At 44.3% G+C, this 12,862-nt stretch overlaps 1 long non-coding RNA gene across 2 annotated transcripts; it reads left to right on the top strand.

The window, feature by feature from the left end:
• The first annotated feature begins 240 nt into the window (after positions 1-240).
• Positions 241-12,099, top strand: LOC133227665 (uncharacterized). Of its 2 annotated transcripts, XR_009729905.1 has the most exons (6): positions 241-1,163; positions 1,610-1,634; positions 6,250-6,297; positions 7,550-7,597; positions 9,026-9,623; positions 9,995-12,099. It is a non-coding gene; the product is annotated as an uncharacterized LOC133227665 (long non-coding RNA). The 2 variants fall into 2 exon arrangements; XR_009729906.1 differs by having other exon boundaries at positions 9,571-12,099.
• The last annotated feature ends 763 nt before the right edge of the window (positions 12,100-12,862 follow it).

The raw sequence follows: 12,862 nt of genomic DNA, 5'->3' as shown, positions 1-12,862 counted from the left end.
TGATATTGAATGGTTTGCCTTGGAAATGAACAGAGATCATTTTGTCATTTTTGAGATTGCATCCAAGTACTGCATTTTGGACTCTTTTGTTGACTATGATGGCTACTCCATTTCTTCTAAGGGATTCCTGCCCACAGTAGTAGATATAATGGTCATCTGAATTAAATTCACCCATTCCAGTCCATTTTAGTTTGCTGATTCCTAGAAGGTCAATGGTCACTCTTGCCATCTCCTACCACTTCCAATTTGCCTTGATTCGTGGACCTAATATTCCAGGTTCCTATGCAATATTGCTCTTTACAGCATCGGACTTTGCTTCTATCACCAGTCATATCCACAACTGGGTGTCATTTTTTATTTTCCTTATGATAAGCTAAAAGAAATAAATATAATAGCATGATTTGCCTCACATGGAATTCGGTTCCCCAATGACGTTTGCTTTTAATCAAGTACAAAATCTTCTAGATGTGGTTATAAATACAGTAGCACCAACTGTGAATCCAGGAGGAAAAAGTGATCTTGGAAGAAGATAAGGAGACAATAGCACTTAGTTCAGCTTCGAAGCAGACAGCAGGAGTCACGGGATTCTGTCAGTGAAACAGAGCATGCATTTTAGTGTTTACTCTTTTACAGACTATTTCACGTGATTAGGTTCTCCAGAGATGGAAAGTCAGTGGCTCTGTTTTCATTTTTTTACTCTTTTGTCTTCATCATCCAAATTCCCCAAAGGCAGCCTAATCTAAACATATTAAACACCCGCACACGCACAATCAGGGCTTCCCCGGTAGCTCAACGGAAAAAATCCCCCTGCAATGCAGGAGCCACAGAAGACGCAGGTTTGATCCCTGGGTTGGAAGGATTCTCTGGAGGAGGACGTGGTAACCCACTCCAGTGTTCTTGCCTGGAGAATCCCATGTACAGAGGAGCCTGGCAGGCTACAGTCCATAGGGTCACAAAGAGTTGGATGTGACTGAAGTGACTGAGCATGCCATACACTCACACATGTCCACACAATCCCAGCCCTTGTCCACATCAAGCCAAACTACTTGAGTAGCTTCTGATGAACACAACTAAGGTGCTGACATTTACTCTGTGTCCTCTTAGCTCCCCCGGAGGATTCATTGAAGGACAGAGCAGAGGAAGAAGCTTCACCCATCTCTAAGGTAAGCTCACCTTTCTTACCGAGATAGAAAGGTTAATCTATATCTCTTTCCATGGCATTAAGATACGGAGAAGTGAGCATGTGCATCCCGGATGATGCATACAATTTCCTTGGGTGGGGGAAACTCATGATACTGGATTCCAAAGGGAATTAGCAAATTGACAACATCAGCTGCACACTGTACAGTAGTGAGTTCTTATTCTTGCAGCAATTTTTCCTCCTAGGAAAACTATCTTGTCACAGCCAAGACAAATGAACTTGGGAGACACATCCTCCAGGAAAAGTTCATGCCTTTTGGCCTGAGGAGGTTTGCTCTGTTGCTGGGTTCCCTTGACTTTGCCTGTCTTTCCCACCTGGTTTTCCACTGTCACCAAATGAACAAAACCCTGTGCAAATGGGCCACAGTGTAATCTGATCCTCACAGTGTTTTCTCTTCTGTAATTGCAGGTGGTCTCAGTAGAAAGTGAAAACGGTATGTATCCTCAAATCACTCGGGGAGAAAAGTTTACAAGGTGTGAAAGATGGGGCTTTCTTGCTGGTTTTCCTGTGGAGAGCCACCTGATTCCAGTTTCCTGCTGGGACTGGGAATACGGGACCTGGGGATGGAATGTGATTTTCCAGGTAAAGAACTGAGGCCAAGAATTAGCATCCCAGGAGGCAGCTGTATGCTGGTTAGGTGATGTCAGTCTGTGTACATGGGTGTGGGTGTGTCTATATACGAATTCATGTGCTGTGACTCTGTTGATGGGCACTTGCATTGCTTCCATATCTTAACTTTGTAAATAAGAACTCAAAGATGAGGCTAGTGGTCTCATGTGTGGAAACAGCACCAAGATCCTTGGGCATGACTTGAAGAGGAAACACTTTAGAGGAGCCGAAGGAAGACAGAGGAAGGTACCCAGTCCCCGTGATGATCAGGTGCTTGGTTTCAAGATCAGGAATCAGGGTACAGCACCTGAGCCCAGTCAGACCCTCACATAGGATGCTCTTTGGGATCCTTCTTGATTGGGGATGAGAAAGCACAGGGCCATCTTGTTGAACACTGGACAGGCATCTTCTTTAAGACCTGGGAGAGGAACTTTCTCCTGTTCTGTGCTTGTCTCCAGGTGTCTTTGCGACATGCCAGACACCTTCCATTTTCCTCTTTCCTTCCTTCCCCCCTTTCTTTTCTTTGTATTGTATTTTCCCTTATTTTTAGTTGTGATTTAAAACACACAACGTGAACTCTAACATCAAGCTGTTTGTGTACAGTACATTATTTTTAACTATATGCACATTTTTGTACAGCAGGTATTTAGAAATTTTCATCCTGCTGGACTTAACACTCCCATTTCCAGTTCCTCCTGCTGCTGGCAACCACCCTTCTACAACCTGCTTATGAGTGTTATTTCAGATACCCCATTTCAATGGTCTCATACAGTATCTATCCTCCTGTGAGTGGCTTATTTCACTTCAAATAGTGTCCTCTTTGTTCATGATGCTGCAAATGACAGGCTCTCCATCTTCCATAAAGACTGAATGGCACCTCACTGTATATATTCACCACATTTTCTTCCTCAATACATCTGCTTATGGACCTGGGGCTGTATTTCTATCTCAGATATCGTGTATAGTATATGGTGTATAGTGCTGCAGTGATCGTGAGATTGCAGATCTGTCTTCTGGATGCTGACTTCTCTTCCTTTGGATATATACCAGAATTGGGATTCCTGGGTCATATGGTACGGTTTGTTCGTATTTTTTTGAGGAAACTTCATACTGTCTTCCGTAATGGCTGTATCATTTTATATTCCCTCCAACAGTGTACAAAATTTCCAATTATACACATCTTCACTAATTTGATTTTCTCTAAAAAAAATTTTTTTAACTCACACCCACATCTGAATGGGTGTGAGGTGATACCTCACTGTGGTTTGGGTTTGCATTTCCAGGACGATGAGTGATGTGGGCACCTTTTCATATGTGTGCTGGCTATTCATATATCTTCTTTGGAGGAATGTTTACTCAAGTTTGTAGCCCATTTTAAAACAGAATTATGTGTCCCTTATGATGCAATTGAGTTCTAGTAGTTTATTATATGTTTTGGATATTAGCTCCTTTCTCAAATATTAGATTTGCAAATATTTTCTCCCATGCTGTAGGATGTCTTTTCATTCTGTTGATTGCTGAAGAGACTATGCTTTCTCCATTGTACAGTCTTAGAACATTGGTGAAGGTCGTTGTTTCAGTCTATAAGAATGTTTTTGAAAGCTACTCTTCTGGTCTATGGGTCTCTCTTCCTGTTTCGATGCCATTACACCACTCTTTTGATTGTTGTGACTTTGCAATATGTTTTGAATTCAGGAGTGTGAAGCTTCCATCTTTGTTCTTGCTATCAAGATTGCCTTGGCTCTTTGGGGTTCTCTGTGGTTCCCTACATATTTTAAGAAAAAAATGTCCCTTTCTATAAAATGCCATTGGATTTCTGTTAGGTGTTGCAGTGAATCTGTACATCACTTTGGGTGGTATGGAAATCTCAACAATATTGGCTTCCAGTGTATGAACATGGCATTTCATTCCAACTTTGTTTTCTGTTCAGTCGCTAAGTTGGGTTCGACTCTTTGCAACCCCAAGGGCTGAAGCATGCCAGGCTTCCCTGTCCTTCACCATCTCCTGAAGTTTGCTCAAATTCATGGCCATTGAATTGATGATACTATCATTCCAGTTCTTATTTAATTCTTTCAGCAATGTTTTGAAGTTTTCTGTATACAAGTTGTTTACCATCTTGGGACCTTTGTCCTTGACCTCCTGACCCTTCCAGAGCTGGGGTGAGAAGGATGGGTTTGTGATTCAAGGAAAATGTCCACCCTCCGCCTGCCCCTCCTCTTGGATTATGTCTAGCACAGGTGCACCGGGCAAACCCCAGCACCTCAGCTTATATGACCCCTGCTAGGAATTCATCTACGACCTAGGTGTTGACATTACTGTTTGAGTGTGCCCCCAAGGCCTCAAATGGGGCTTCCCAGGGCTCAGCAGTAAAGAACCCGCCTGCAATGCAGGAGACGTGGCAGGAGCTGTGAGTTTGATCTCTGGGTCAGGAAGATCCCCTGCAGAAGGAAATGGAAACCCACTCCAGTATTCTTGCCTGGAAAACCCCATGGACAGTCCGTGGGGTCGCAAAAGAGTCAGCATGACTTAGCGACTAAACAACAACAACAACAACACAAAGGCCTCACATAATTCCTGGCACATGTGGATGAAAGCAGGAAATATAAACGAATGCTCAGATCAGACCAACAAACTACTCTGCAACAAGGAAAAAAACAGGAGAGGGGTGGATGCCCCTTCCTCATCAGGGTATCTCTCAGTTCAGTTCACTTCAGTCATTCAGTCGTGTCCAACTCTTTGCGACCCCATGGACTGCAGCACGCCAGGCCTCCCTGTCCATCACCAACTCCCGGAGTTTTCTCAAACTCATGTCCATTGAGTCGGTGATGCCATCCAACCATCTCATCCTCTGTTGTCCCCTTCTCCTCTTGCCTTCAATCTTTCCCAGCAGCAGGGTCTTTTCAAATGAGTCAGTTCTTCCCATCAGGTGGTCAAAGTATTGGAGTTTCAGCTTCAACATCAGTCCTTCCAATGAATAGTCAGGACTGATTTCCTTTAGGATGGACTCGTTGGATCTCCTTGCAGTCCAAGGAACTCTCAAGAGTCTTCTCCAACACCACAGTTCAAAAGCATCAATGCTTCAGTGCTCAGCTTTCTTTATAGTCAAACTCTCACATCCATACATAACTACTGGAAAAACTATAGCTTTGACTAGACAGACCTTTGTTGGCAAAGTAATGTCTCTGCTTTTTAATATGCTGTCTAGGTTGATCATAACTTTCCTTCCAAGGAGTAAGTGTCTTTTAATTTCATGGCTACATTCAGCATCTACAATGATTTGGAGTCCAAAAAAGTAAAGTCTCTCATTGTTTCCACTGTTCCCCCCATCTATTTGCCATGAAGTAATGGGACCAGATGCCATGATCTTAGTTTTCTGAATGTTGAGTTTTAAGTCAACTTTTTCACTCTCCTCTTTCACTTTCATCAAGAGGCTCCTTAGTTCCTCTTCACTCTCTGCCATAAGGGTGGTGTCATCTGGATATATGAGGTTATTGAAATTTCTCCCGGCAATCTTGATTCCAGCTTGTGCTTCATCCAATCCAGCATTTCTCATGATGTACTTATAAGTTAAACAAGCAGGGTAGCCATATACAGCCTTGACATACTCCTTTCCCTATTTGGAACCAGTCTGTTGTTCTATGTCCAGTTCTAACTATTGCTTCTTGACCTGCATACAGATTTCTCAGTAGGCAGGTCAGGTGGTCTGCTACTCCCATTTCTTTAAGAATTTTCCACAGTTTGTTGTGATCCACACAGTCAAAGGCTTTGGGATAGTCAATAAAGCAGCAATATACGTTTTTCTGGAACTCTCTTGCTTTTTCAATGATCCAACGGATGTTGGCAATTTGATCTCCGGGTTCCTCTGCCTTTTCTAAATCCAGCTTGAACATCTGGAAGTTCACGGTTCATGTACTGTTGAAGCCTGCCTTGGAGAAATTGAGCATTACTTTGCTAGTGTGTAAGATGAGTACAATTGTGCGGTAGTTTGAGCACTCTTTGGCATTGTATCTCTAGAGCTGCTCTATTCAATGGCAGCCACTAGGTGGGTGTACCTGTTCACAATTAATTTAATTCCATCAATAACTAACTCAATCTATTAAAGGGAAACAAAACAAAACATCCAATTGCTTAGTCATACTAGGCACATTTCAAATGCTGGAATTTCTGGTTTGTAAACTTGGAGGTAAGAACTATAGATGGATTCCTGGAAGTGAGAAGTTGAAAGGTTATTTTTCAGCTTCTCCCTATTTTTGAAGGTTTACAACTGTGACCAATGTCTTACTGAAGATGACTGAGCTCACAGAGCCCAGGGAAGATCTCAGAACCTGGAGGAAACCACAGGGTTTCTCTGTGTGATCCAGAATAACCTTAAATTAAGCAGGAGAAATGGGTGGGTCACACTTCCTAATAACTTTACTACTCATATTTTTGTTTCTCAGAATGCATTTTGGAAAGCATATATGACAGTGAAAATGAATGCAACAAAGGTAGGGAATGACATTCAGGTAGGATACAACTTGAAAGAGCTCCTGGGAACACTTGGGTTACACCTGCTGTTGAGGAAGAGGTAGACAACATTGAAAAACAGGAAATATATGTAGAAAAGTCCATTTCATATTTTAATATTAAAAGTAAGAAGGATTCTCGCCACGAGCTCTGTCTGTGCTGTGATTATAACTGCTTATCTTCCTTTGTGGACTTCCCTGATGGCTCAGTGGTAAAGAATCCACCTGCAAGGCAGGAGACGAGGGTTCGATCCCTGGGTGAGGAAGATCCCCTGGAGGAGGAAATGGCAATCCAGTCCAGGACTCTTGCCTGGAGAATCCCATGGACAGAGGTGCCCGGCCAGTTACAACCCATAGGGTCACAAGGAGTTGGGACACGGCTGAAGTGACTTACCACCCACACACATCTTCCTTTGTATGCAAAAACCATCTTTTCTGTAAGGTCTGCTCTTTCTTTTGGTCACTGCCAATTTGAAAGACTGGTGTCTGATGAGTACCCAAAGGGTATTGTGTACAAGAGATTGTGGTTTTGTGTTTATTACTGGCCCATGTGGCATATAATCTGCTGGGACACAAAACTCCCATAGGCACTTGCACCTGGACACCAAGTTCTTCTATTGAGTGCCAGCTGTTGGACCAGAATAAATTCTCTCCCTCTACACTTTGAGAATGGGTGGCTTGTATGCATGAGCTCAGGAAATACTTACAAATGATGATCAGATCAGACCAGCACACTACTCTGCAGTAGGAACAATCATGGGAAGAGCAATAATAGCTCCCTCATCTTTGATACTCTAGATCTGTGTTATACAGTGTGATAGCCATTAGCCAGAGGTACCTGTTCACAGTTGTCTAATTCAATCAGTAATTAACTCACTCTATTAATATAAAACACGAAACTCATCCAATTGCTCAGTCCCACTAGGCACATTTCAAGTTTGTTCATACAGTTGGAATTCCAGGTTTGTTAATTTAGAGGGAAGAGCTGTCATGGGTCTGCAGAAGTGAGAAGTTTTGAGGTGCATCTTCAGAATCTTTATCTCATATGGACTTTTCAACTGTGAGCAATGTCTTGTCGAGTGGTCTGACTCCACGAAACATAAGGAGGACCTGAGAACCTGGAGGGAAAAATCAGAGCGATGCTCTGAGACCCACAATAACTTCAAGTGAAGTAGGAGAAATGGGTTGGTCACACTTTCTAACAACTCTGTCACTCATGTTTGTGTTTCTACAGACCAGATGCTGGAGAGCACATGGAGCAGCCAGGATGAAGATGCTACAGGTAGGGAACAACACTCAGGTAGGGTCCAACAGGAGAGGGGTCCTGGGAACACTTGGGCTACACCTGCTTGTTTGGAGACTGAGGAAGGTGGATGTGAAATGGGGGGAAATGTTGAAATATGGGTAGAAATCGGATTTGGTGTGGGTTTTTTTTTTTTTTTTTTTTTTGTATTTTAAATGAAAAGTGAAAGTGTTAGTCACTCAGTCGTGTCCTACTCTTTGTGACCCCATGGTTTGTAGCCTGCCAAGCTCCTCTGTCCATGGAATTCTCCAGGCAAGAATACTGGAGTGGGTTGTCATTTCCTTCTCCAGGGAATCCCGGGGATTGAATCCAGGTCTCCTGCACTGCAGGCAAATTCTTTACCAACTGAGCCACCAGGGAAGCCCTTTGTATTTTAAACATATAAGAGTAAATGGATGGTCTTTGGTAAAGTCCATGGTCTTTGACTGTGCTGTGTCTACAATCATCTTTTTTGCCTTTGGTATGCAAGAAGTATTTACCTACGATTTTTCCTGCTTTTGTTACTGCCCAGTGTGAAAGTTTGGTTTCTGATTAGCACCCTGAGGGTATTATTATGCAAGAGAGATTTTGGTGTTGTTTTCTTTATTGGTCTATGATGCACATAATCTGCTGGGACACAAAACTCTCATTGGCACTTGAACCTGGACACCAAATTCTTCTGCTGAGTGTGAGGAGGTGGACGAGAAGTCTCTCCCTCTGTCCTTTCGTGGCATCACGTTCATGTTCTGCCCTCATTGTTTGTTGCTCACATAAAGGGCACCCCCAGTGTGGAGGAGTTAAAGGATCCGTCCTCTGGGGTTACTGCATATGCTCCAGTATCCTTGATCTCATCCCTGCCTCCTCACCTCACCCAAGGCTTATGTCATGAATGTACATCCATTTCTGGGATGTCCATATCCAGTGGCCTCTAGAGACCCTCCCTGGCAGGCAGGAATTCTGGTGGACTGTGTGCAGGGGCTGCTGGGCTTGCTTTGCCCACTGCCGACCTTTGTCACCTGTGACTGTCCAGGTCTCAGGACAGAGCTTCAGGATAGCAAAGCCAGAGGGCCCTGCTGACCTTAGATCCCTCTGCTCCAACCAGACATGCCTCTGCAGAGGCCCCCAGCCTCTGTTATGCTCATCCTGTGACCTCTCCTCAGGCCTGCCCTGCTCTGTCCCTCTGTCTCTAAGGTTCAGGGCAAACATGGGCAGGTATGGTGTATTCATGTAGGATCTCTGTTGAATCATTTTCACGTTAAGGGAATTTGGACTACTAACTTTCCCTCTGATTTGACTCTCATCTTCTGTAAGGGGGTAGGAGATCTGTGGGGTTGGTGTGAGGATTAAGTATCTCCCAGGTGCCTACAGTCAGCCCGGGCACAGGACCGTCGCTTCTTACGTGGACTTAGTTGCGCTTCCCTCCCACAGGGACCGACACAGCGTCAGGCCCATGCCTGCTGCTGCACGGAAAGGATGCACTGCCTTGTTGATCCACTGTCTGACTGAAGACGGTGGCAGTGTACCCACGGACATTCCTCCAATGTGCCCGTACTGGAGAACTCTATGATTGATGGAGGGGGACAGGAGAAAGGAAAGAAGCACTAATTCAGAGAGAAATAAGGAAAGGAAGGAGTGAGGAGGACGATGGAGAGAGGGGAAGGCAACCTCATGCACAGAGATGCTGAACACAGTGGCTGCCTGAAGGAGGAACACGATGACACAGGCCTTCATTTGTGGTCACATGTAGGGCATCTGAGGGCTGCAACAGTATGTGAGAGGTCAGAGACCCACTCCTTCATTGCAGGGGCGAAACAATCGATGCCTTGGGAGGACCATGGACACAAGGACAGAAGGGATTCTGAGAGCAGGCTACAGGATCCCAGGAGCATCAAGGCCCCTAGTTCTCATATTGACTCTAATTCTCTGCTTTCTTTTCTCTTGGCCACCACATCTTTGCTGCCCTCGGACACTAGAATACTACTTCGAGTCTAATGAAGAATCGGATCAGGAGAGCAACAGTCTGCATGTAATTTATTTCTTTCATCTCTTTTTCATTTTCTTTTCTTCTAATCATAAGCTCCTCTTTGTAGTGCTTTCGCATCCCCACTTTGGATGATTCTTGTCCTGAAGGATCTGGTCTCATGCAGGCACATGTGTCCTGGGATCTTTTTATAAAATCTCTCTGCAGCCCTCCTCCCCCACTTTGCTAGCATCCCCCTGGCTTCTGACCCCACTTCTGCACCATTGAATCTGGTAGAGCTACTCTGAGTGGTCTGGGCAGGAAGTTGGCTTTGAGTCAGACCCCTTTGAAATCTGGCCCTGCCCTGGGGTTCCCCACATGGGTATTCTGCTGCTTTGGACAGCTCTGGACATGTGCAACCATTTTCTTCCCTCCAGATGTCAAGATATTCTCTCCTTCTCCTCTTAAGAGAAGCTCTTGGGTCTGCAGTCAGTGAAGAAGAGGACAGGGAGGAGGAGACATAAATATGGAGGGTGGGGATGAAAGGTAAGGCACACAAGCACACGTGTCCTCGTCATGTCCCTAACTTACTTGATGGCATTTCAGGAAGACCAGCACAAACACTGAGGCTGCTGCTATCACGTGTGACACAAATGTGGGGGAAAGAGGATTGTAATGATTCATGCAGACAAGCGGAGAATGCTGTGAGCTGAGCACATCTCCTAGGGGGACTGGTATCCTTTCACAGAAGCCCCCGAGGCTCCTAGGTGTGGTCCTCCAGTAGCTCTCACTTTGGAGGGGAGGAGCCAGCGTGTGTATGACTCCAGGAGATGCTGTTCAAACTGTTTCTTTGTGAAGAGCACCACTGGAGTGGTGCATCATCGCCATCTGCCCTTTCAAGCCCCCAGTGTTGTCAGCCCAGAGCACCCCCACTTAATCACTAGGTGATGGCATTGACTTCCTCAGTTCCAAAGGTTTGGAGAAAAAAAGAATGAAGAAGACACAGGCACCCCAGGGCTCAGAAAGCAGGACAGCCCCACTGCCCAGCCTGGCATCCCAGTGGTGCTTAGTAGGCCCTGCATCAAGTAGAGGACACTGAAGGATCGCAACCTGAGTGGCAGCTGTCCAAGCCTCTGGGGAGGCCAGGGGAGCGCTTAGGTCACCCAGGGGGACCATTTCTCAAACTGGAGTTTGAAGTTCTGTAGATTCTGGTCTATGTGTCAAATTCCCACTAAACACCTGAGAATAATTCAAATCAGGGTTCACCTGGGATGAGTTACAGGGCAGGATTCAAGTTACTTTTGTTCCTTTTATTTATTTGTATTTATTTTAACATGAACGCCACTTTTTTTTATTACACTTTAAAAAGCAGTGTCTTCTGTAAACTTTTCATGTTGCAATATACCACTGAGATAAACCCATGTTTTTATTACTATAGCTTAATGATTTTTTAAATTAAAAGCACAGGCAAAGCTTTGCTGGGGGCTTAGAATCGTTGTCCTTTAGTTGCTAAGTCGTGTCCAACTCTTTGCAACCCCATGGACTGTAGCCCACCAGGCTCCTCTGTTCATAGGATTCTCCAGGCGAGAAAACTGGAGTGGGTTGCCATTTCCTTCTCCAGGGGATCTAGAAGGAATGATCAGGGGTAAAGGGAGCTGCCCGTGTCTCTGTCATTTCCACCGGGCAGATCTCATGATTGGTGGTATTGAGTGTGGGCTGGAGGGGCAGGGTCACTCTTCCCCCCTGTGTCATCAGGCCCCCTGCTCCTCACAACCTCACAGGTTCCAGGGGAGAGGCGCTCGGCTTCTTTGCCCCAGAGCCTCAGGCCTTCCCCTTTCCTCTGCACCAGCTTCACTGTCCAGGGACTTGAAGGCTACCCAGACAAACGACCAATTCAGTTGCTCCCACGGGACATTCATATTCCCTCTCTGCTAACAGACAACACCTTCAGCAAAGAGACCCCAGTGCCCTGTGGATCTGACCTCTGGGGAGGTCAGGACCCAAGGCTACTTCCCCGGCCTGCGGAGTCTTCTGGCTCCTGCACACTCACTACACACATGGCCCAGGGAGCCTTCTTCCATTTGTCTTTGAGCCTCCTCAGTGATTCCAGCCCTCATGTTTGTGTTGCAGGTCCTGCCCTGACACCTGTGAAGGCCTTGACCTGGGGGCCTCAGCCTGGGCCTCAGAGGGAAAGGAAGCAGAACAGAGTCAGGAGGTTTCCAACTGGACAAGGAACAGGGTCGGCCTCACTGCTTATCTCCTAAAGAACCTAATTTAGTACAGCTTAGTTTTTTTTTATTGTATAGCTTTAGTATTATGTTCAGATATATGTTTTATATATACTGTGGAAGCTTTCTATATTAAATGACATTCAACTATCCAGTTGCTTTTAACATATTTTCCTATAAAAATCACCTTAATCAGAGGTAGGACTAAATGAATTGCTGTCCGGCATTCACCCTCGTGTCCACCACCAAGGTCACCCCCTCTCTTATGTCACCGTCATTCAGTCTTCATTATATCAGGTGACTATGAATTTAGTCCATACCATCTGTCCTGATGTGTCTTTCTAAGGATTCTATTTTCAGTATTTCCCAAGATCTTCATGATGACTTGAATGACAGGGCCTTTGGTACCCAGTTACTTACCTGCTAGAAAATTCATGCCTCATCATTTCTCTCCTTGAGCAGTTCAAATACATTGCTCTACTTTTTTTCTGGCACAGAGTATGTCTCTCCAAAAAGTCTGATCGAATTCTGATTTTTGTTCCATTATATGTCATGTGCTATTTTGTTCTAGATGCCCAAAAGATTTTTTTCTTTAAAGCCCTGTAAGTTTATTAGAATATCATCTGCCTTTAGTCATTACAAGTGAATGCACATTGTTCTCTTCAAAAGACAATTTAAAAGTTGTTTTTAAAATTATCAGAAAAATTTGGACAATAATGCCTATTATTTGCTTTGCATCTTTTATTGATTTTTCTCTTTCAGGTCCTTGAATCTTTCAAATATCAGATCTCTTATGATTATATTTCACTTTTAACACACTCATGAAATATTTTATAAATTTTTGCTTAATTTATTTTCCAGAAGTGTTTTTAAACAGTGTTTAAGCTCTACCTCCTTACTGTTTCATTCCTTACAAGGCATTATTTGATAGCAGGTTTCTGTTTAAATTTCATTTACATGTACTTTTCAATATTTTCTTATTCTTTTGGGAGTTTCACGTCTTCATTTCTGAGTTTTCTTAATTCTCATCTATGATGTACTTGTAGTGTTCATTATTAATTCATAGCATCACCCATG

Source organism: Bos javanicus, chromosome 16 (assembly GCF_032452875.1).
Source record: "Bos javanicus breed banteng chromosome 16, ARS-OSU_banteng_1.0, whole genome shotgun sequence".
In the NCBI taxonomy this organism is placed as follows: Eukaryota; Metazoa; Chordata; class Mammalia; order Artiodactyla; family Bovidae; genus Bos; species Bos javanicus.
The sequence above is the reverse complement of the archived record's forward strand: the minus strand, read 5'-3'. Positions and strand labels throughout refer to the sequence as shown.